This window comes from Microtus pennsylvanicus, chromosome 10 (genome assembly GCF_037038515.1).
Source record: "Microtus pennsylvanicus isolate mMicPen1 chromosome 10, mMicPen1.hap1, whole genome shotgun sequence".
In the NCBI taxonomy this organism is placed as follows: domain Eukaryota; kingdom Metazoa; phylum Chordata; class Mammalia; order Rodentia; family Cricetidae; genus Microtus; species Microtus pennsylvanicus.
In genome coordinates, this window is record NC_134588.1 from 9,135,170 (window position 1) to 9,156,524 (window position 21,355).

Consider the following 21,355-nt stretch of genomic DNA (forward strand, 5'->3'; position numbering starts at 1 on the left):
TTACTCACCATTTATTATATCTTTCCTCCGTTTTTAATATGTTGATGTTGATATTTGCTTTTACTCATTTATATTATATCTAGAAAGAAATTTTCAACCATACTGGAAAATATGTGGTGATTTAAAGCAACAGGCAAAGAGAAAGTGGCCTAGTAAGAGATTTCAAGAGGTGTATTCTGATTTGGAACAGACAGAGAGTAACAGCTCAAGGGTATGTGAAAGACAAGCTATTTAAAATATCCACCAAAGGCCAAGTATCATCTTAATATTGATAAATCAAAATTAGAAGATGACTGGGAAAATGTTAATATAAAATTTTCAAATTCTACATATGGTCAACTGATAAATAGAAAATAACCCCTTAATTTCATACAAGATATCTAATACCTGAGAAAGAATCTATAAATAAATATTCCAAATATGTTTAAAAAATTACACAAAGTAATAAATGAAAATAATAGAAAGCTCTAAAGAGCATACTGGGAGAGAGGGAGCTAAAAATTCTGTTTCAGGGGTTGTTAGTTACACTGACTTGTGCTTTTTAAGGGCCCAGGTTTGATTCTCAAAAGGCAAAAAGTAGATAACATCTATCTAGAACTCTTGACACCCCTCTGTGACCTCCACAGGTACTGGCTATATGCTGGCACAATACCCAAATGTACAATAAAATTGCATAAATAAAGAGGATATCCATATTATTGGAATGGTGTCACATCTACAACAGTCAGTCTATTGTTTCAACATAATGCTGATACAAATTCTATTCATGAAGAAGGTTGAAAATGTGTCTTAAAATTTATGAAGAATGTGCAACTTTTCTTTCTGGAGTCTGTTACTAAGTAAATATTTCTGAGGCTAATTGAAATTGTAGCAAATATTTTTGTTGTGAAAGAATCAAAATTTAATTACATTGATAAAGCATATTTTTTTTTTAAGAAATGTTATCAGTCAAGAGCTGATTTGAACCATTTTAAGCTTTTCTCCAAGAAAAGTAAGCTAACATCAACTTGTGTACACCATCCATATGCCTGGATACTAGTTTTCGGTTCATTTGAGATTAGAAGTGGTGTGGGATATTCTGTTTATGTGTTACTTTTACTGGTTGATGAATAAAGCTGTTTTGGTCAATGACTTAGCAGAGTAAAGCCAGGCAGGAAATCCGAGCAGAGAGAGAGAGAGAGAGAGAGAGAGAGAGAGAGAGAGAGAGAGAGAGAGAGAGAAGGCAGAGTTAAGAAGATGCCCTATAGCTACCTAAGGAGAAAGTTGCCAGAACTTTATTTGTCAGACACAAACTCTTTGTGATAAATAGACTAATAGAAATGGGGTAATTTAAAACGTAAGCACTAGCTAAATATGCCTAAGCCATTGACCAAACAGTGTTGGTGTTAATATAGTTTCTGTGTTATCAATCAGGTCTGGGTAGCCATGAAACAAAAGCACAGTGCCTGTTTATATAAAAAGATTCAACTAAACATTAATCTCATCTTCATATATGCTTTACTTATAATCTGTAAATTCTGCATTGAAATAATGCTATAGTTTGAGCTTTGAAGGTCTTCTAATGTCTATGTATTAAATGCTTGATTGCCAGGGTAAAATTGTTGGTAGTTGTTTAAATCCTTGGGAGGCAGAGTTTGGCTGCATTACATTAGATTTTGGGGCATGTTCTCAAGTGTCATGATGTAGGCTCCTTCTTCTCAGTCTTTTCACTCCAGGTCACAGAGGGAAAGTTTTCTCTATCACAACTACTCTATGCCAGTAGCTCCCAAATCTTTAGCCGGGGTTCTATGTAAAATTGGTTTAGACAATCCATTTAAAACCATAACCCAAACCAGAGACCAGAAAGACAGCTCTGCAGTCAGAAATACTCAATTCTCTTGAAGATGACCTGAGTTCAGCTCCCAGTACACATGTCAGGTAGCTCACAACTACCTGCTCCTTTAGCCCCAGGAGATTCTATCCCCTCTTGTGTTCTCTATGGTCATTCCCCCACACAGGCACATTCGCCTACACAGACACACCTAAATAAAAATAAACCAAATCCAAAATCAAACATTTTTAAAAAACAAATTCTATCATCTATTTTATTGTAGTGAAGAAACACTATATTATCAATAGTATGTGAATACCCAAAGATAACTATCAGAATATAAAATTAGATATTCAGTAACATCAAAATTTAGCAATAATCCAAATATCAATAATGAAACAAATATTTTTGCTTTGTTTAATTGAGAGAGGGTCTCTCCATGTAACATTTCTGACTATCCTGGAACTTGTAGACTAGAATGTTGGATTCACAGAGATCAACCTGCCTCTGCTTCTCAGGTATTAGGATTAAAGGTTTGCATCATTACCATTTAGTCTTAATATATATTTTTAAACAGGGTTTCTTTCTTTCTTTTTCTTTTTTTGCTCTGGCTGTCCTGAAGCTCACTCTGTAGACCAGACTGGCCTTGAACTGAGAGAAATCCACCCGCCTACCTCCTAAGTGCTAGACTTAAAAGGATACACCACCACTACACAACCTGAATAAAATTTTTTGATACACTGAAATTTTGCTCTTTTATACAAAATTGAAGAGGGAGTATTGTTACAATGAACAAACTGATGAATACTGACACAATTGTGAGGTGAGAAAAGCTAAACTCCAAATCATTTTTTTCATGTTTTGAAATTTAATAGGAAGCCAAATAAGTTTTTAGTATTAGAAGTAAAGATAATTGTTAATACTGAGAATGTGTGTTGGAAGGGGGTGAGTGTGAAAGTAACTGGAAGTGGATCTGTGGGTTTAAAAGGAAAGCATAATGTATTTAAGTTGTCACCTTTCACAAATCCCAAAATTCATGAAAGATGCAATTTTCTAAAAATGCTTTGTTTCAGTTGATGCTTTATGAAAAATATGTTATTACCAATAAATGCATTTGGATTCATTTACTAAAAGTGATCTGAGTTAAATTATTCCCTGGCTTTTACTAACATGAATGTCAACTAGTTATGTAAAGGTCATGCTTGTTTGCCTGGAGTTGCAGATCAAACAGGAGGTGTTGATGACATTGTCTGATGCTAACTTGATATACATTCCAGCAGGCATTCATCACATCAATCTACTTCCCTGAGTAAATGCTAATATTATTTCATTCCTCCGCTTAACCTCTTGCTAGCTGCTTTGTTTTCTCAATTTTCTGCTGGATCTGCTCTTGATTTACACTTGTGTCTCAGTAGTCACTTTTGATTAAGAACTAATAGGTTAAAATGTCATGTTCATTCTTTTATTTCCCCCACATGTGTTTTCCTATTTAGAAGTTCTATTTCTACTACAAAGTAAGAACTTTGATAGAACAAGAAAGGCATGAGAAGGGACCCTCCATAGTGATGGGTTGGAATTCATTCATTTAGTTGCTCAGATAAATTTGAGTAGGGGCATGAAAAATGTTTCTTTCTGGAATAGATAAACCCAAGTAAAAGTCAATGTGTTTAAATAGTTTGCTTGATGGGATGCAAGTTCAAGCTGTACTAATTGCATTGGCTCTTCCTATATGAGTTTTGTTTGAACCTGTGTGGAAAAAAGTAACTCTTCAGACCACAAGACTTTGTTTGGATGATACTGTGAAGAGAGAGTGAAAGAAAGACAGGGAGAGAGAGAGAAAGAAGAAATTACCCAAACAAAGACAATTAGTAAAACATTGCATACTAAAAGTCAGAGACTAACCCTGTTTTCTCCTGTGATTGAAATATTACAATATAACTCACCTCTATGTATGTTTAATACTGAATACAGACTGCCTAATCTGTGTTTTCCAAACCTGAAGTATGATACTGATTTCTTGTTTCTTAAATTTTTCATTGTATTAAAATATTTATTTTTGTAATTATGATTTTTCCAAAAAATACATAGCAGGAATTTTTTAGAATCTTAAAGGCACTTTAAAATAGATTAATTTTCAATTAATTACATATTAAATCCTCATTCTTTACAGGATCATATTTATACCTATGGAAACACGTATATGATATTATTAAATTTTCTTGATTTTGTGATAATATTTATAACAAAAGACATCCAATCTTGTATACATGTGTGATCAAGAGATAATTAGATGACACAATTATATTTCTGATACCTTTTATTTCTGATAAATTAGTTCAAGTGAACTCCACTTGAAACTTAGAGGAAGGAAATTTTCAGGGTATATTGTTAGAGAGGAATTTATTAAGAACTCTACCACACATATTCTGGTATAGTAAATTAACTTAGTCAACTGAAATGACTCATGAAATTCATAATTCCATGTCTCCCTCCTGGAACATTTAAAATTGTTTGAAACAATACAATTTATATATGTGTAGATGTCAGGGTACATTAGATAATGTCCCTCCATGAACCTACAATTAGTAAGCAATAGGAAGTATAACAAATTCTAGGCTAAATCTAGGACCACAGGTAGGAAACAGAACTGTAAATCAAGAAATGTTTATATTCTCTGTGTATAATTTTTGCACTACCTGGAATAATGCTAGTATCATGTAGAGGGGGAAATTTCCTTCTCTTATTCTCCCATAGTAATACCAAAAATCAAAACAAAATGGTCAGAGTCAATGTTGTCAGAATTCTGAATAATAGTAAAGAACATATAGAAAACAAGGACATAATACATCAAGGAATATTCCACTTGAGTTACTGAAGAGATGCCTCAGCCATTAAAATCACACATTACACTTTTTCCATTTATTCTTTCTCATTTTATGTAATAGCCAAATTTATGTCATTTTTCATTTTATGTCTCCCCTTCTCCTGGTATGGGACAATTCTGTATTCTGTCAATTATGTTTTAAATAAACGCTGATTGGTCAGTAGCCAGGCAGGAAGTATGGGCAGGACAACCAGACAGGAAGTAGAGGTGGGTCAGTAAGAACAGGAGAATTCTGGGAAGAAGGAAGCCCATTTTTCCCCAGTCCTGCCAAGATCACAGAAGAAGCAAGATATGATCTACCCAGTCGAAAATGATACTGAGCCATGTGGCTAATGTATATAAGAATAATGGGTTGATAAATGTTGTAAGAGCTGCTATGAAGCATGAGCTAATGGGCCAATCAGTTTATCATTAATATGGTTTTCTGTGGGATTTTCTTTGGGGCTAAATAGCAGTGGGACCTGCTATTTAGGGAAGACAGAAACCAGGCAGGACAGAAACCCCAGTCAACATTCTCCCACCTCTCAGCTTCTTCCCTCTCATTCCTCACTTACTCCTTAGAGGGGACAAGGCCTCCCTTGGAGAATCAACAAAGTCTGGCATACCATCTGAGGCAAGACCAAGTCCTTCCCCAGTGCATGAAGACTGAGCAAGGTATGAAGACAGAGAATGGACTTCAAAGCCAGTTCTTGTGCCTGTGATTAGTTCATGTCCCAATAGCAGGGGCTCATATCAAGCCAAACAGCTGTTACCCGCATGCAGAGGGCCTATTTTGGTGCTTTTCAGGTCCTCCAGCTGTCAGTCCAGAATCTGTGAGCTCCCAGAAGCTTGGGTCAGCTGTCTCTGTAATTTCCCCTATCATGACCTTAACTTCCCTTGTTCATATGATCCCTCCTCCCTCTTTTCAGCTGAACTCCAGGAGTTCAGACCCATGCTTAGCTGTGGACCACTGCATCTACTTCCATCAGTTACTGGATATAGGCACTACAATGACAGTTAGGGTAGTCACTAATCTGATTACAGGGACAGTAAAATTCAGGCACCCTCTCCACTATACCAGGGAGTCTTTGGTGGGGTCATCCATTTGGATTCCTGGGAATTTCCTAAGAACTAGACTTCACACTACCCCCACAATTACTACCCCTATTAAGATATATCTTACAGAGTACCCCAATTCCTGAAGATCTCATGCACTTGACCTTAATGAGTACTGACATGCATATGTGCATAACCATATGTAGAAACATATATTTGCACTTAATAAGGAGTTAAAATAAATAGTTTTTCCAAAGTTAAAGGGAATATTTGAAAACTGTGTAAATAGAATAAAAATTTTATTTTATATTTCTTAAACCACATTTTAAGATTTATTTATTATTTTTTTGAGACAGGGTTTCTTTGTGTTTCTTTGAGCCAGTCCTGGAACTAGCTCTTGTAGACCAGGCTGGCCTCGAACCCACTGAGATCCCCCTGCCTCTGCTTCTTGAGTTCTGGTATTAAAGATGTGCGCCACCACCACCCAGGAATTTTTTTTATTTTTTTACAAAAGAAAACAAACTATCTTTTTTCATTTTACATACCAATCCAAGTTCCTACTCCCTTGCATCCTCTCCACACATACCATCCTCTCATCCCCTACACTTGTCCCACAACACCACCCCCATCCACTCTTCAGAGAGGGTAAGGCACATTGCTTTGGGAAAGGTCCAAGGCCCTCCCTACTGTATCTAGGCTGAGCAACTTATCCATCCAAAGGGATTAGGTTCCAAAAAAGCCAGTACAAGCAATAGGGATAAATCCTGGAGCCACTGCCAGTGGCCCCACAAACTGCCCCTATCATACAACTGTCACCAACATTCAGAGGGACTAGTTTGGACTTATGCTGTTTATTTTCCTGTCTGGCTGGAGTTGGTGAGCTCCCATTAGCTAAGCTAGCCTTTTTTAGTGTGTGTATCCATCATAGTTTTGACCTCTTCGCTCATATTCTCACTCCTCCCACTCTTCAACTGGACTTTAGAAGCTCAGTCCAGTGCTCCAGTGCAGGTCTCTGCCTCTGCTTTCATCAGTTGCTGGATGAAGGTTCTATAATGACATTTAAGATGTTCATCAGTCATCTTTGTGGATTCCTTGGAATTTCTCTAGAGCGAAATTTCTTGCTAGCACCATAATGGCTCCTTCAATCAATCTCTTTCTTTGCTATCATATCTGTCCTTCCTCCATCTCAACTATCCCATTCCCTCAAGTTTCCTTCTCACCTTCCCTTCTTCCTTTGTCTTCTACTTCCACCCTCCCTACTCTACATTTCCGTGCTCCCAATTTTGTCAGGTGATGTTGTCTATTTCCCCTTACCAGGTCAATCTATGTATGTTCTCCTTAGAGGTCACCTTGTTACTTAACTTCTCTAGGATCATGAACCGTAGGCTCAATATCCTTTGTTTTTCAGCTAGTATCCACTTATGAGTGAGTACATACCATGTTCATCTTTCTGGAAATGGGTTACTTCACATAGGATGGTTTTATCTAGTTCTAACCATTTGCATGCAAACTTCAAGATGTCATTTTTTTTTAAACTGCTGAGTAGTTATGTGTAAATGTGACACATTTTCTTTATCCATTCTTTAGTTGAGGGTCATATCTAGGTTGTTTCCATGTTCTTGGGTACATAATTAAAACTTACAGGCTCTTTGCATGATCGTAATCATTGGGAAGATGGAGAGGAGTCCAATACTCCTCACCATTGAGAAGGAAAGAGCCTGTCCTTGGAATAAGAGGTAGATAGGAGAGAAAAAGTTTTTAAAATCTACCCTCTGGGAATAGTTAACAGCCAAGGTAACTTGAGCCCATTTGGGCTGACAAATAAATCCAGATCTCAGTTCCGTGAAGCTTGCATGGACTTTTTAAAAATGACAAAAAGAGATGAAAATTTAGCTATATAAGCAGGACCATTTTCTGTTTTAATCTATTAAACTGATTTGAAGTCCTCATTGTAGAGATAGCAGTAACATATATATGTAAACAGTCCAAGTAAACTCAATTTTTTAATATTAGCAAAAATAAACTCTGAAAAGTTGTCAACATTCATCTATAATAAAACAAAAATTTCCTGGCAAGAAATACAACAAATGGGAAGAAAAGCTTGAATGCCGAAAAGATTGCATACTCTTTCCTTTGCCCCTTTTCCTCACACCATTATGTCAAGGGGACTGGATAGTTATAGATTGGGCAAAGATGTTTTCAGCATAATGAGTATCACATTTTACTCAATATTTAGAAAAGCCTATGACCGAATGAAGTTTAAATTTTGGAGCCTGTGACTTTGATGATTTTAGTTATTTTGAAAGTTTTAGTAGGCTGTGTTTTGACTGTTACCAAAGGTAGAACTATCACTCATGACAACTTTATTGATATAAGCAGAGGTGGAACATTGGTGTGTTACATTTTAAAATTGAAAATTTTAATATCATGTCATCTTCAAATCTTATATTAAAAAAACTAATCTCTTCCTCAGACTCTTAAAAACTGAGATAAATGTGGTATTTCCTTTACATTCTGGAAATATCCAGCATCTTAATCTTTAAACCTTGGACTTTTCTTTCCATCTGCAAAATATCTAACCACTAACCAGAATACAAAAGTTCTTGATTACTGAGAGTACTCATTGAAAGGAGAAATCTTTATTAAATCATCATTGACACCTAAGAGAAAAGCAAAAAATAACACTTTAAAGTCCCTTAAAACAGCGAGGGAGTATTGAATTTGCTTTTCCATTGGAACCTGCTTCTGAGTTTACTTACCTCAGCAGGAAACCTGTTAGTTCTAGGAAAAAGCTAGTCCTGCTTTTCACTCTTAAAACCAATTTAGTCTGCTGAATAATTGAGTTTCAAGTTTAACGTTTTATTGTTTAAGAGACTCAGGTAATTTCACCTTTACTTTAAAGCTCTCAGACTTGAATCATCAGCTAGCAACATATCTACCCTTTTTAACCAAAGTTATTGTGAAGTGAGAATGGTTTTATCCTTTTATTGAAAATAGGTGTTTTTCCTCACATAATGTATCCTTATTATAATTTCCCCTCTGTTACCTTCTCCCAGAGCATCCACACCTTTTCTCCTGACTGGATCCTTTTCTGCCGCATACTATAAAACAGACCTATAATGGATGATAATAAAATATAGCAAAATAAAATATAGTAAGATAAAACAAACCGTGAGACATCAAAGTTGGGTAAAACAAACAGAAGAAAAAGTGATTGCCCAAAAAGAAAAAAAAGAATCTTGGACACACACATTTGAACACATACACAGGAATCCCATAATAACATTAAACTGCAAACACACACACACACACACGAATGACATGATGGAGATGTGAGTGGGCCCCATATATGTTAATTCAACCTCTAAGTGTTCATTTCAGCTTTTGTAATGTTTATTTAGAGGACTTTTATATGTGTGGACTTCATTCCGTTTGGATCTTACATTCTTTCTGCCACCTCTTCTATGGGGTCCCCTGAGCTATGAGTGGAGGGAAATACCATTTATGGCTGAGTGTTCCAAGTTCTCTACCTCTGCATAATTTTTATAAAGTCAGAATGTTTTTAAGGTAAAGATTTTTTTGACTATATATGGACTGACTAGGCAACCTCAGAGAACAAGGTAGCTAAGGCCTATGCAGCCTACTTTCTACTTTGCTGCTATAGCAACAGGGGGCAGGGTTACTAAAGTGCCTGATAGGGCCTGGGGCAAGGTGGAGCAGCCATTCATACCCTTCACAGACATCTGAGGAAGAGAAATTTTACCACAATACACAGGAAGTATTGACTAAACAGCCTCTATATCGATTTAAGAAGACAGAGACTTACTTTTTAGATAGATATCCTAGATTCCTCCATTTTAATTTTGATGATTTGGTTGAGTCTGTGATCCTAGGCCATGTAAGGCTTAGGCCAGCAGGACTAGAAGATCAGAAAGATTTTTCTTGTGAAGAACTTGGAAGTATGGCCTTCCTTGGTGAGGCAAAGAGTAACAGTTAACCCTCAGTGTCCCCAGTTTACACAGTGCCCTTCCTGTAAGGGAGATACATTCTTTAGCCCATGACCAGTATTGTTACACCTGAAGTAAGCTCCAAGTAGAATCTATTGGCAGCTCACAGTATTTTTGACAAATGCTAAGTTTAGGCTTTTGTTTATCCATTAATACTCTTTCTGTTTGCTCGGTCAGAGTCCAGGCTGAGCAGAGAATAAAATGACATTTAGGACAATGGTAGTGGCACTGACAATTTTGGGGCCCTCTTGAATCTAACAACTGCCTTCTACCCACTCCAGAGAACTTAGCTTGAGGCTAAGTTTAAAGTAATGGACTAACTTCTCCAATAGTAAAACTATATAGTTTGTGTTCTGTTGATTTCTTTTACACAGATTCATAGTAAAAGCAGACAGAGGAGCAGAAAGAAGAACAAAGTGTAAAATTCGGAGAGTAAAGGGGTATTGGAAGCTGAATGCTGCAGTCAAGGTTTGTGCTAAAGGAGAGAAAGATCTTCAAGGAGATACGAATAGTTAAGTAAGGACCTCTTGCTCTGCACAGGAACAACAGAAAGGATACATTCAGGGCAAGACCACCCAACTAAGCCTCCAAAAAGTGAAAGAGAGCCTAAGGAGATTTTTATTCTTAGCAATTAAACACAAAATGTGCTGCTAATATGATTCAAGGGGTGAGGATCCATTCTAAGCTGGCAGCAGAACTTGGCTGTGTTGTCTGTGTGGTACTGACTTTAGAGGAATACAATAGAGTGGTCTCTGGTTTCAAAGAGCTGCTGAAGCCAGCTAGCATGAGGCAGGAAACTTCCCCCATGAAGGCCCTGAGAGGCCAAGAGGCTGGGAAAGATCATTGAAGAAGATCTGAAAATTAGTCCTCGTTTGCAGTAGAGAACCCAAGATGTAGGAGATGTCATAGCCACTAGATCCCTGCCATGGGGAGCTGAATATAGGTAATGGAACCAGCCCGAGAGAGATGTAAGTTGTAGACAGCAAAGCTGGAAGGGTGGAGAATTTAAGACTTTTAAAACTAAATTGCCAGCCATCAGAAATAGAGCTATAATATTTGAAATTTACCATGCTGGGATTAATTTTGCTTTGGGTAATATTTCCTTACTATGTCTTTATCTCTCCATTTAGGAATGGCAGCACATTTTCTGTGTGATTGTATGCTTGAAGAATGTAATTATGCAGTTTTCTTTTTGTTTCACAAGTAATTACAATTAGAAGATTGTCTTGAGTCTCTGAAAGCAAAACTATAGACCTTGAAACTTTAAAGAGTGTTGAGACTGTGAATAACTGTAGGAATTTTTGAAGTTGGACTATGTGTGTTTTGCATTATGAAATACCCATGAATTTATGAGTGACAGGAAATAAAATGTGGTGGTTTGAATGAAAACTGTCTCTCGAGGCTCATGCATTTGAATATGTGTTCCTGGTTATCGGTACTTTTTCGGGAAATTATAGTGACAGTCTTGCTGGAAGAAGTATACCACTAGAAGGTGACCTTTGAGAATGCAAACCTCATTTCACTTCTGGTTTGTTCTCTCTACTTTTTGTTTTCAATTTAAGATGTAATCTCTCACCTTCCTTCTCTGGCTACTCTTCCTGTCCATTGCTACCTTACTCTTTCACCATGGTATATGATTCTGGAAAAATAAGACAGAACAAATTATCTCTTCCTTAATTTGCCTTTGTTCATGTGTTTTATTATAGTGATAGAAAAGGTAACTAATATACTGCATTTTAGTAAGCCTAAATCTAAATTCTCTTCCTGTAATGAAGCCTAACATAGAAGTCTTCTCTAAAACCACTTAGGCATACCATAAGAAAGCAGACAAATATTTCTACAGTTCTTATAATCAGTCTCATTTGCAATTATATAATGATGTAAACATGAATAGTAGTTCAATTAATTAACAAGTCATATAGCAAACAGTTGGCAACCTTCTTAATGTTGAATTTGAGGGGGTTGTGGCATACTCCAGGAGACTTTTCAAGAAGTCAGAGCTTGTAGTAAGGCACTTGTAGGACTCATACAATAGTGGCTCCATGCTGGTCATTTCACCAAAAGGAAGTTCAGTATGATCCACCATAATATACTTGCTTAAATGTCAGTCCTGCAGAAAACAAAGATCCATTCCTCTATATTGTGGCATTTGGAATCACACGATTTGTCATAAGTATTAAAGATGAGGAAGGGTGAAATAATAGCTTAGTTGATAAGTTTATCATGCATTTTAATCCAATAGGTGTGGTAGGGTATGTTTCCAATCCCATCCACTGCTGAAGTATATATATATAGGATTTTCCTTGAGGCTTCTTAATCTGTAAGTTACAGGACAGTGAGCACCCCTGTATCAAAAACAACATAAACATCTCCTGAGAAATAACACCTATTTGGAGTGTTTAAATACAGTTAGTACAGGGCACATGTACAGGCTTCAAGAAACTAGCATCTAGAGTGAATTTCAAATCATAGGGAAAGATTAAATAAGATATCCATAAGAAATTTCACTCAAATTTGCCCACCAGTATCTCATGAAGTCTTAATCCAAGCTGAGGAGTGATTGCTGATTGATGGTTGTTTGTAAAAAGAGAGTCAGTTTTTTTTCAAGGTTGTAGCTTCAGGTAGGCTACTCATGTTCTAGTGAATGGCCCAATACCCATGAACATACTTGTGCCATTAAATGGACTTAGTGGGTTTGTAAAAGAAAACACATGGTTGGAAAGAAGTCATCTGTGAATTGTATATTAGGCACTATCTTGTTGCTGTGGTAAAACACCGTAAACACAGAAATTTAGGAGAGTTAATTTTCTCTCAAAGTTTCAGAGGCCTATTGTTGTGATCAAACTGCCCTCATTCCCCCTTACTGACAGCGGGAATTCCTTGTGTTCTGTAATTGACAAGGATGTTTGTCTTCTTTCTGGTCAGTGTTTTTCCACAGAAGCAGTAGAAGTATAAAAGGTTTTAGCTCTGAGCAAAATAAAGGCTGCTGTTCTTCCACCTGAAAAGAAGCCTCCATGTCCCAATCCCAGCACCCCCAGTCAGTCTCTGCAGCCAGATCACATTGGCCATGGCAAATGGAGGTCCCACTGAGATCTAGAAAGTGGGGAACCACGAGTGTGGTCGCTCTATCTGCTGGCTGAATGGAGGAGTGTATTGGGGAAGGTAATGTGTTTTTCTTTTCATCCCCAGAGATACTCTGAAGGACATCCTTCAAAAGATTATCAAGTACAAAGAGGTGGGAGGGTAAATTGAACCTCAAAAAGTAACTGAAACTCTTAAAGCAACAAGGCGTGGAAGTAACAAGGAAGACAGCCAAAGATTTTGTACAAGAGTGGGTTTAAATATTCCAGACTATGAACAAGCCAAATCAGAGTATGTGTTTTTTCATACCCAGAGATGCTCTGAGGGATGCCCTCCTGAAGATTGGCCAGTAGGGAAGTAATAAAGAGGAGGCAGGAGGGTGAACTGAGGGCCTCAAAATGATAAAATGTGTATAGATGTATGTTATTGTGTTGTCTTTTGTGTTCTGGACTGGAAAAAGGCATTTGATTCTGGGAACTGCTAAAAAAAAGTATTTTGACTTTAAAATATGGGCCTAAGGATTTGATGCTTCGGAAAAGAGGTTCTGCTTTTGTCTCCACAGATGATAAGAAAGTGTGGATTCATTGCAAATTTATGTGGTTTGAATCATCGAGACCCTCTGAAATGTTGATGTAAAACACCCCCAAGAATACAGCACCCCACCCAGCAGGAAGTAGCCAGACAGGTTGATTATGCCCAAATTCCCTAAAAGATTGTTAAAGTGGAGGCCCTTCAATGGTTCTGGAGCAGGAACAGTGAGCCTTCTTCCCTGAGTTCTGCTCTGCTCTATGCAGCAGTTTGGACCCAAAGAGAGTGCAGCAGGGACCAGAAGGCAGCTGGAGCAGAGCTTTGCCACCACAGATACTGCTGCCAGAATTGTTTTTTCACAGACTGCAGATGGCTGAGATTGTCAATCAGCAGGATGAAAGAGTCAGTAATGCTTTGAGCATTCAAAATGATCTTAATGGACACATTCCATTGGGCATATTGACCTGAAACCAACAAGTGACTCTGGTTCAGGAGCAAGTGGACTATCTGTGGACTTTTCAATGGTTTATCGTGTTAGATGTGTTACTCATGGCACTGTATTGCATGCTTCTGCTACTGTTATGGAACTCAACCATCATATGAGAGGGGTTTGGAATACTGCTTTTGTTAATTTTACCACCCAGTTAGTGCATGCTAGATAGTTGCAGTGCTGGTCTGGCTCATTGGCACTGTCAGTCCTAGGGATACTTGGTTTAGGGCTATGTGTCTGGGTAGCTACGGACGGGCAATACTTAGGGGACAGGATGCTACCTAAGACAGGTAATACTAAAGGGCTATTCCCCATGACAGGCAAGGTATTATAAAATAAAATGGGGGCAGTTGTTGTGATCCAGCTGCCCTCACTCCCCCTGACTGACAGCGGAACTTCCTTGTGGTCTGTAATTGACAAGGATGTTTGTGTTCTTTCTGGTCGGTGTTTTTCCACAGAAGCAGTAGAGGTATAAAATGTTTTAGCTCTGGGCAAAATAAAGGTTGCTGTCCTTCCACCTGAAAAGAAGCCTCCATGACCCAATCCCGGCACCTCCTGCCAGTCTTGGCATCCAGGCTGCACTGGTTGCAGGAGCCTAGGAGTCCATCGTGGCAGAAAGGCACAGCAGCAAATGGCAGGCATAGTGACAGGATCAGGAAGCTGGAAATTCACATCACCAATCCCAAAGGAAAAAACTAGGAAAACAAATAGGAAGTAGGGCAAAATTATGGAGTTTCAAATCTTACCATAAGTGATATACTTTGTGAAACAGGTTCACATTTCTGAAGCTTCTGAAATCAGTATCCTTAATTGGTGACCACGTATCCAAATACTTGAGCCTAGAGGGGACATTTCATTTTCAAATCCCCACAGTTGCCATGAAAGTAGCTGGAGTGGAGGGAGGGGTGAATTTGTTTTATATATATATATATATATATATATATATATATATATATATATATATATATATTTATAAACAAATTCATATATATATGATAATTATATGTACATTATATACATGTATGTATAATATATAATATTTTTGTATGAGATTGTCAAATAATAAAATATTTGACTTCATAAAAGTCTTGGCTGGACAACAATAGTGCATATTTTTAAGCACTTGGGAGGCAGAACTGGCAGAACAGGCAAAAGCCAGCAAGAACTAAAAAGCCAATTCCATGATAGCCAAGGTTGTACAAAGAAATCCTGTCTTGGAAAACCAAAAAGCAAACCAAAACTAAAAAACTGCTCTTAAAATTATATTGAGAATAATGAGGAAAAAAGGGCAGGTTAAAACTGAGGAATGGGTCAACTGTAAGAGAAAGTATATTAAGCAATTCAGAGGTAGAGATCATACATCTACCACTTGGAGAACTGTCAGTCAAGAAAGCTGAGACCTTTATTCACATTGGAAATTGGTCAGATGAGTATAACTTTACATAAATGATAAACAAGATTTTTAAAAAATTCTGTTTATATGCTTAAGCATATATCGTCTTTTTCATTAAGTAAGACGGAATGCTATATTCTTCCTTTACCAGTTTTTTCTTATATACCTGCATGGCTGTGCCTATTTTTTACATCATAACTAGTAAGTATATGAGGAGTAGCATAAGTAATGAAATATGAAGGAACTATAGATTGGGAAGCTGAAGAAAAATATTTGACACACAAGACATGATTGCAAAAGTTCACTCCCTGGAATGTACATTTGAAATGAACATACCAACAAGACTTAGTGGTCTACATTTTTAAATATAGAACTCCAACTGCAAGGTTGAGGAAGTGTAGATAGGAAGGAAAATTGCCCTGAAGTTCAAACGCAAGCTAACTCAGAGTACATCCAGTGAATTGGTAGAAACAGCAAGAGAAACTCTCTCTGAATGCAAGGTAACAGGAAAGAGCTGTTTCCTGGATGCTATACTTTGATCTTCATAGGTGTGTCATGGCCACATTCATACAAGCATGTACATATATACACACTCATGTAAACACACACACACAGTCACAAATACCTACCACACCCACATAGAAACATACAGAATGCAGGATGAAATATGGTCACATTATTTGAGCTTTTAGGTTACTACACTAGTGTAGCCTGGGAGTGTGAACAGGATCATAGTTATACTTTTGTTTGATGATGTTACAGGGTCATCTTTCCACTTGTGAGTCTTAGAGTTCTAGGTACATTTGCATCTCTTCAGATTTTATACAGAAGCATGAATCTGGTAAAAGCAAGAATCTCCCAAGTCATATCTATGAATGATTAGCCTGTATGTTACAATTGTGGTAAGACAACATCAGCAGCAAATAGAAATAGTTGATAAAATAAAAAGGAGCAGTGTGGTGAAAGATACTTAAAAGCAGATTTATACTCATTAATGAGCATATTTTAAAATATAATTTGTATTTATTCTAGTTAAGAGTTAGAGACTGTATAATCCATGGGCAGAACTCTCCTTTTATCTGGGTTGCCACAAAAAGTGCCATCCAGATTTAGGAAGTGTCTTCCTGGTTTGAATAATGTGATGAAGGAAATACCTCACAGACATGTCTGGTAGCTTGTGTTTTAATTTTGATTTGAATCCAGCTATTTTTCAACACAAATTAGCCACCACATAGACATATTGACTGGATTTTCTGTAAAACAAAAGAATGATGACCTTATCTTTCCTTTTCTGTTTTATGTTCCCAAAATAAATACATTAATATCAACCCTTTTTACTGTAATACAGATGAATGAAGCAACTGTTTGTAGAGAAGTATCATTTTTGTTTGTGGTGTTTCAAAGATTCTTAGTGTTGGGCTTGAAGAATATTTCAGTTGCTAATGTGCTTATAATGTTCACATGAGGACCTGTATTCAATCCCCCAAACACTCATTTAAAAGTCAGTGTACTTTTGAAATCCAGCTCTGGGTGAAAGAGACAGGTAGACCCCACAGGCTTCTTGGTCAGCAGTCTAAGGTAATTAGAAAGTTCTACACTGAGATACCATTCTTAATTATACCTATATCTATCTTCTATCTATCTATCTATCTGGAGAAGTCACACTTTTTCTTGCTCAGCTTTCCTCAAGATAAGCCTTGTTAATCCTTCCTCTCGTTGCTTTATTTCTGTATGTGAGCTTCCTAGACATCTCTCTCAACTGACTAAATTTACAAATTTGTCATCACCTCATAGTTGAGAAAATTAAATATAGTAATGCAAAGTGAGATGCAAGTTGCATCTACACCTTTCTGATTGGAGCAATTAACAGTAGGCCTCTCTATCACAGAATCAGATCTGAGCTAAAAAATACAAACTTCCTTAACTTCTAAGAAAGTACCACTGGCACATCACAAGTAAGGAAGTTTATCTAGATCACTAGAACATTTAGTGTGGAGGTTAGAATTAAAAATAACTAATAACTCATAATTCAAACAAAGTTGATTGGTAGGGATACAACAGAAATTGTATACATGTTTATACAGTATCTTTAAGAAATATAATCTAATAAAGACACATCTAAACCCATTGTCTTTTCTACATATCACTGAACCTCATATTTACACAGTCACAAACATACACTTTAAAGTTCTTAAAAAATTATATTGCTAACTTATATAACTATAATTGTGCCCAATTTTCATAGCTATCTATAGCCCTAACTTAATATTTGTATACAAACTTAAATAGTAATCTGGCTATAATATTCAGTGAAGTTATACTCCAATTGCATACTCCAAATCTTACATAATTATGCATCCAATTTTGCAATTATAAAAACTCTTCTTTGTGTTACTATTATAAAATACCTTTATAAAAGCAACTTGTGGGAGAAAAGTTCCATTTGGCTAACAATTCCAGATTATTGTGTGTCACCATGGGAAAGAGTTCCAGTATATGCTCAGTTTTGATCAGACAACAGCTAACTAATGAAATTACATTGTGCTCAGTTGGTTTTCTCCACTCTTACACAATACAGAGTGCCAGTGCCCTGCCAAGGGAATGACACCACCCACAGAGGGTATCTCAACCACAATGAATATAAGTACCTTTTCCCTCCCCCTGACCTGTCCAGAGGAAAAATTCATCTAGACAATGCCTCATTAAAATTCTCTACCTAGGTGTGTCTAAATTGTATCAAGTAGACAATCAAAATTAGTCAGCACAAATATTTATCAAAATCCAAAATATTATAAAATATTATGATTACAAACTTAGTTACCCTTCTGTAATTATGCAATCACAATCATTAAACTTAAATAATTATCTCAAAGTATAATCTATACTGCTCTCTATTAATTTATCTTAGACTATTATAGTCATGAAGAAATATTTTAATTTAGTCAGTTCTAAAATTGGAAAGTTGGATGCCAAGGCTAGTAGTCCCCTAATGTTGTTTTACTAAAACAGAAGGATCCTTCTGCACAATGGCTCTGCTCTCATTTTAGAAAATAAAAAAAAAAATCAAAATCCAAGCTCATGATTTTGCTTGCAGAAGTTTAATCCGTTTGTCCATCTTGTTGGTCCAGATGGAATTTGCTGCTCTTATCTCACCATCTGTGCTAGAAACTCCCTAGTCCTTTATGGACTAATAATGAAAGGAAGATATAGAAATCACCTTGTGACTACGGTGGCTTTGTATGGAATCGGTTTTGATTTGTGACCTAATTAAGTTTGCCTTCATCTCCAGTGAATCTGAGTAATTGCTTATCAGAAGAGGAGCATCGTGGAATCCTGTGATTTCTGAGAAAATAAGAGGACAGAAAAGAAGCCAGTCTGGCCACAGATGTCCCCATAATCCCACAAAACAAAAAAAATAAATAATAATAATTATAATGTCAGGAAAATTGTTTATCCTTGTGATTATTTGTATGTGTGTGCATACTTGCATGAAGCATACAAAGGTCAGAGGACAACCTTGGCATCATTCCTTAAATACCATGCTCTTAGATTTTTGAAAGAAAAATTTTTGAATATTTTCTTTTCCCTGGAGCTCTCCAAATTGTACAAGCCTAGTAAAAACCAAAGATCCTTTTGTCTCCACCTCCCTGATGCAGGGTTTATAAATGTATACTGCTATCGTTACATGTCGGGGATTAGACAAGGATCCTCATGTTATAGCAAGTATTTAACAGACTAAGCCGTCTTCTCATTCCAACAACTGTCATGGCTTCCAGAACTAAGAACTAAGATGCCCTTCTACATTGCTGACAGGGATCACTGTAGGTAGATAGGTGGATAGGCAAATTGTTTTGTTTCTGGTCAAAAGGACCAGCAAATTAGCTGATGACATTTCTAATGACAGCCATGATGCTATGAAAGGGAAACTCTGTGTTAGAGACTAGATGTATTGCTCCCATCAAGTCAGTAACTAAATTTCAGCACAGGTGCCAGGAACACTGACTTCAGATTTGTGCTGATGGAAACAGAGTTCATCTGTAATCTAGTTCCAGGAAGCATGGGAATTCAGTCCCAGTTTTTCCCAAGACAAATTTTGCATCCAAAGAAAGCTTTTTGTATTTGTGTCCAAATCAAAGCACTTTAGATTATCAAAAAAAGTTCAACAAGTACTAGATGATTATGGAAAACAATGGACAAAACAGTAGATGTCCTTGCAAGGGAGTGGATCCTAATTAGTCTTTGTTTATATTAACTACTTTTATAGAAATGTAGGGAATCAATTGTATCACTTTGTTGCATAATTTAATATTATCATTGATAGTTACACATTTCAATATTGGTCATATAAATCCAGGAAAAGTTAATTACTAGTTAGTCATACTCACCATCCTATATTTAAATAGAACTTTTGATGTACAAGCAAATAGAAAGTATGCATTTTCATTTCATTTCATGGCATTTGGAAGATAAAGTATAAACTTGAAACAGATTTTTCTCATTTTTAAAGTAAAATTAACTTATTAAAAAGCAGGATGATGTGTGGAAGATGAGTATATTGAAACTGACCATGATGCTATTTCCTTTCTTGAAATGGTCTCAGTTAGCAGAATTAAAAATACCCAACATTTATCAAGGTTAACAATTTTATTTCTCCTTTATCATTATTTATATGACCATTTTCCTAGAGGTTCCTAAAAAGATCAAAGTCATGCATCCAGGTAGAAAAGGATTTTGTTTGCTAGTGATATCTTTATTAATAGTTAGATTTTATGATGTTTTTGAAACTTTTATATCAGCTTGGAGTTTCAAGGAATAAGTACATAAGTTAGGGTGAAAATTATAAAAGTTGTATTGATGAAAGCTAGACAGTAGGTGAAGTACACTTGATTAGAGAAAGCTATAAATTATAACTCTGGAGGCTTAAAGGTGGCTCTTTATTTTCAATGACTGCTCCTGTAGAATTAAAAACTGCGTCTGATTCTCAACCTATGTGCAAGTACAAGGTGTGCTCTCATACACACGCTATCGATTCACTGGGAAGGCAGAGACAGGAGGACAATGAGGACTTTCTGCCTAACCAGTACAGCTTAATCTGTGAGCTACAAGTAGTGTGTGATTGTCCTTAAAAAAAGGGATAGTTCATTTGTATGTGTGTATGTATATGCATGCACTCATAAGTGTACCTTAACACACACACACACACACACACACACACATACATACACACATGCACAAACACAGTTTATGGTAAGGAATCAATTTAGAGCATGAAGACTCTGGTCCCAGTAACTTTATATATATTATATAAGAGCTGAGGAGCAAAGTGGTCTCCAGCATAAAAATTAGAATAGGGACTTGAAGCAGGACCAGGTCCATTGATTCTTGAGACAGACATGAAACAGAACCCTTTGTCTATTTTAAACTTTGATGAATCAGTAATGCAAAATATGTTCTGAGAGTTAATTTCTCAATGTTTCTTGGATTTATATGTCTGCAGACAACTGTGAAGATATACATTATTAAAATAAATGACATTTCTACTCTGTATTTGGTCACTCTGTTTGACATGAATTCCCTCATTTTCCTACATATCAACCATATTTCATCTGCTGACTATGATGGCCTGCCTAGTTAGGTGGTCTCAATCTCTGAAAACTATTTCGTCCTTATGCCAGCTGAGTTAAACTTGTTCTCTGGAGAGTAATTTACAGAAAAGCAAGGAGAAAGCAAACAAGTAAGCTGGGTCCACATATCCTCCTCTTGCCTCATCTGCTCAACAGCTCCTGCAGGTAAGCAGAATCAAAGCCCTATGCTTCTTGGGACTCTGTTTACTGGCTGATGGTTGGGAATGAGGCTTTTGAAGGTCATAGCTGGATGATCTTGAGCCCCTAACATATGTCTTGACACAAGTCCTTTTGGATACTGGGTTTTAACTCAGCAGTTCCCAGAATAGTTGAAGACAGAATTCCTCTATATTGTTGAGAGTATTGAAAAGTCGCACTTCAGGACTATAGCTAACATGAAACTCATGTTCTTCCATCTGGAAAAGCATGCCAAAGAGAAAGTTCTGACTTAGTGAATCATTCACTTCTGGGCAAAGTCATTCCATTACTGAGCATTATCTCTG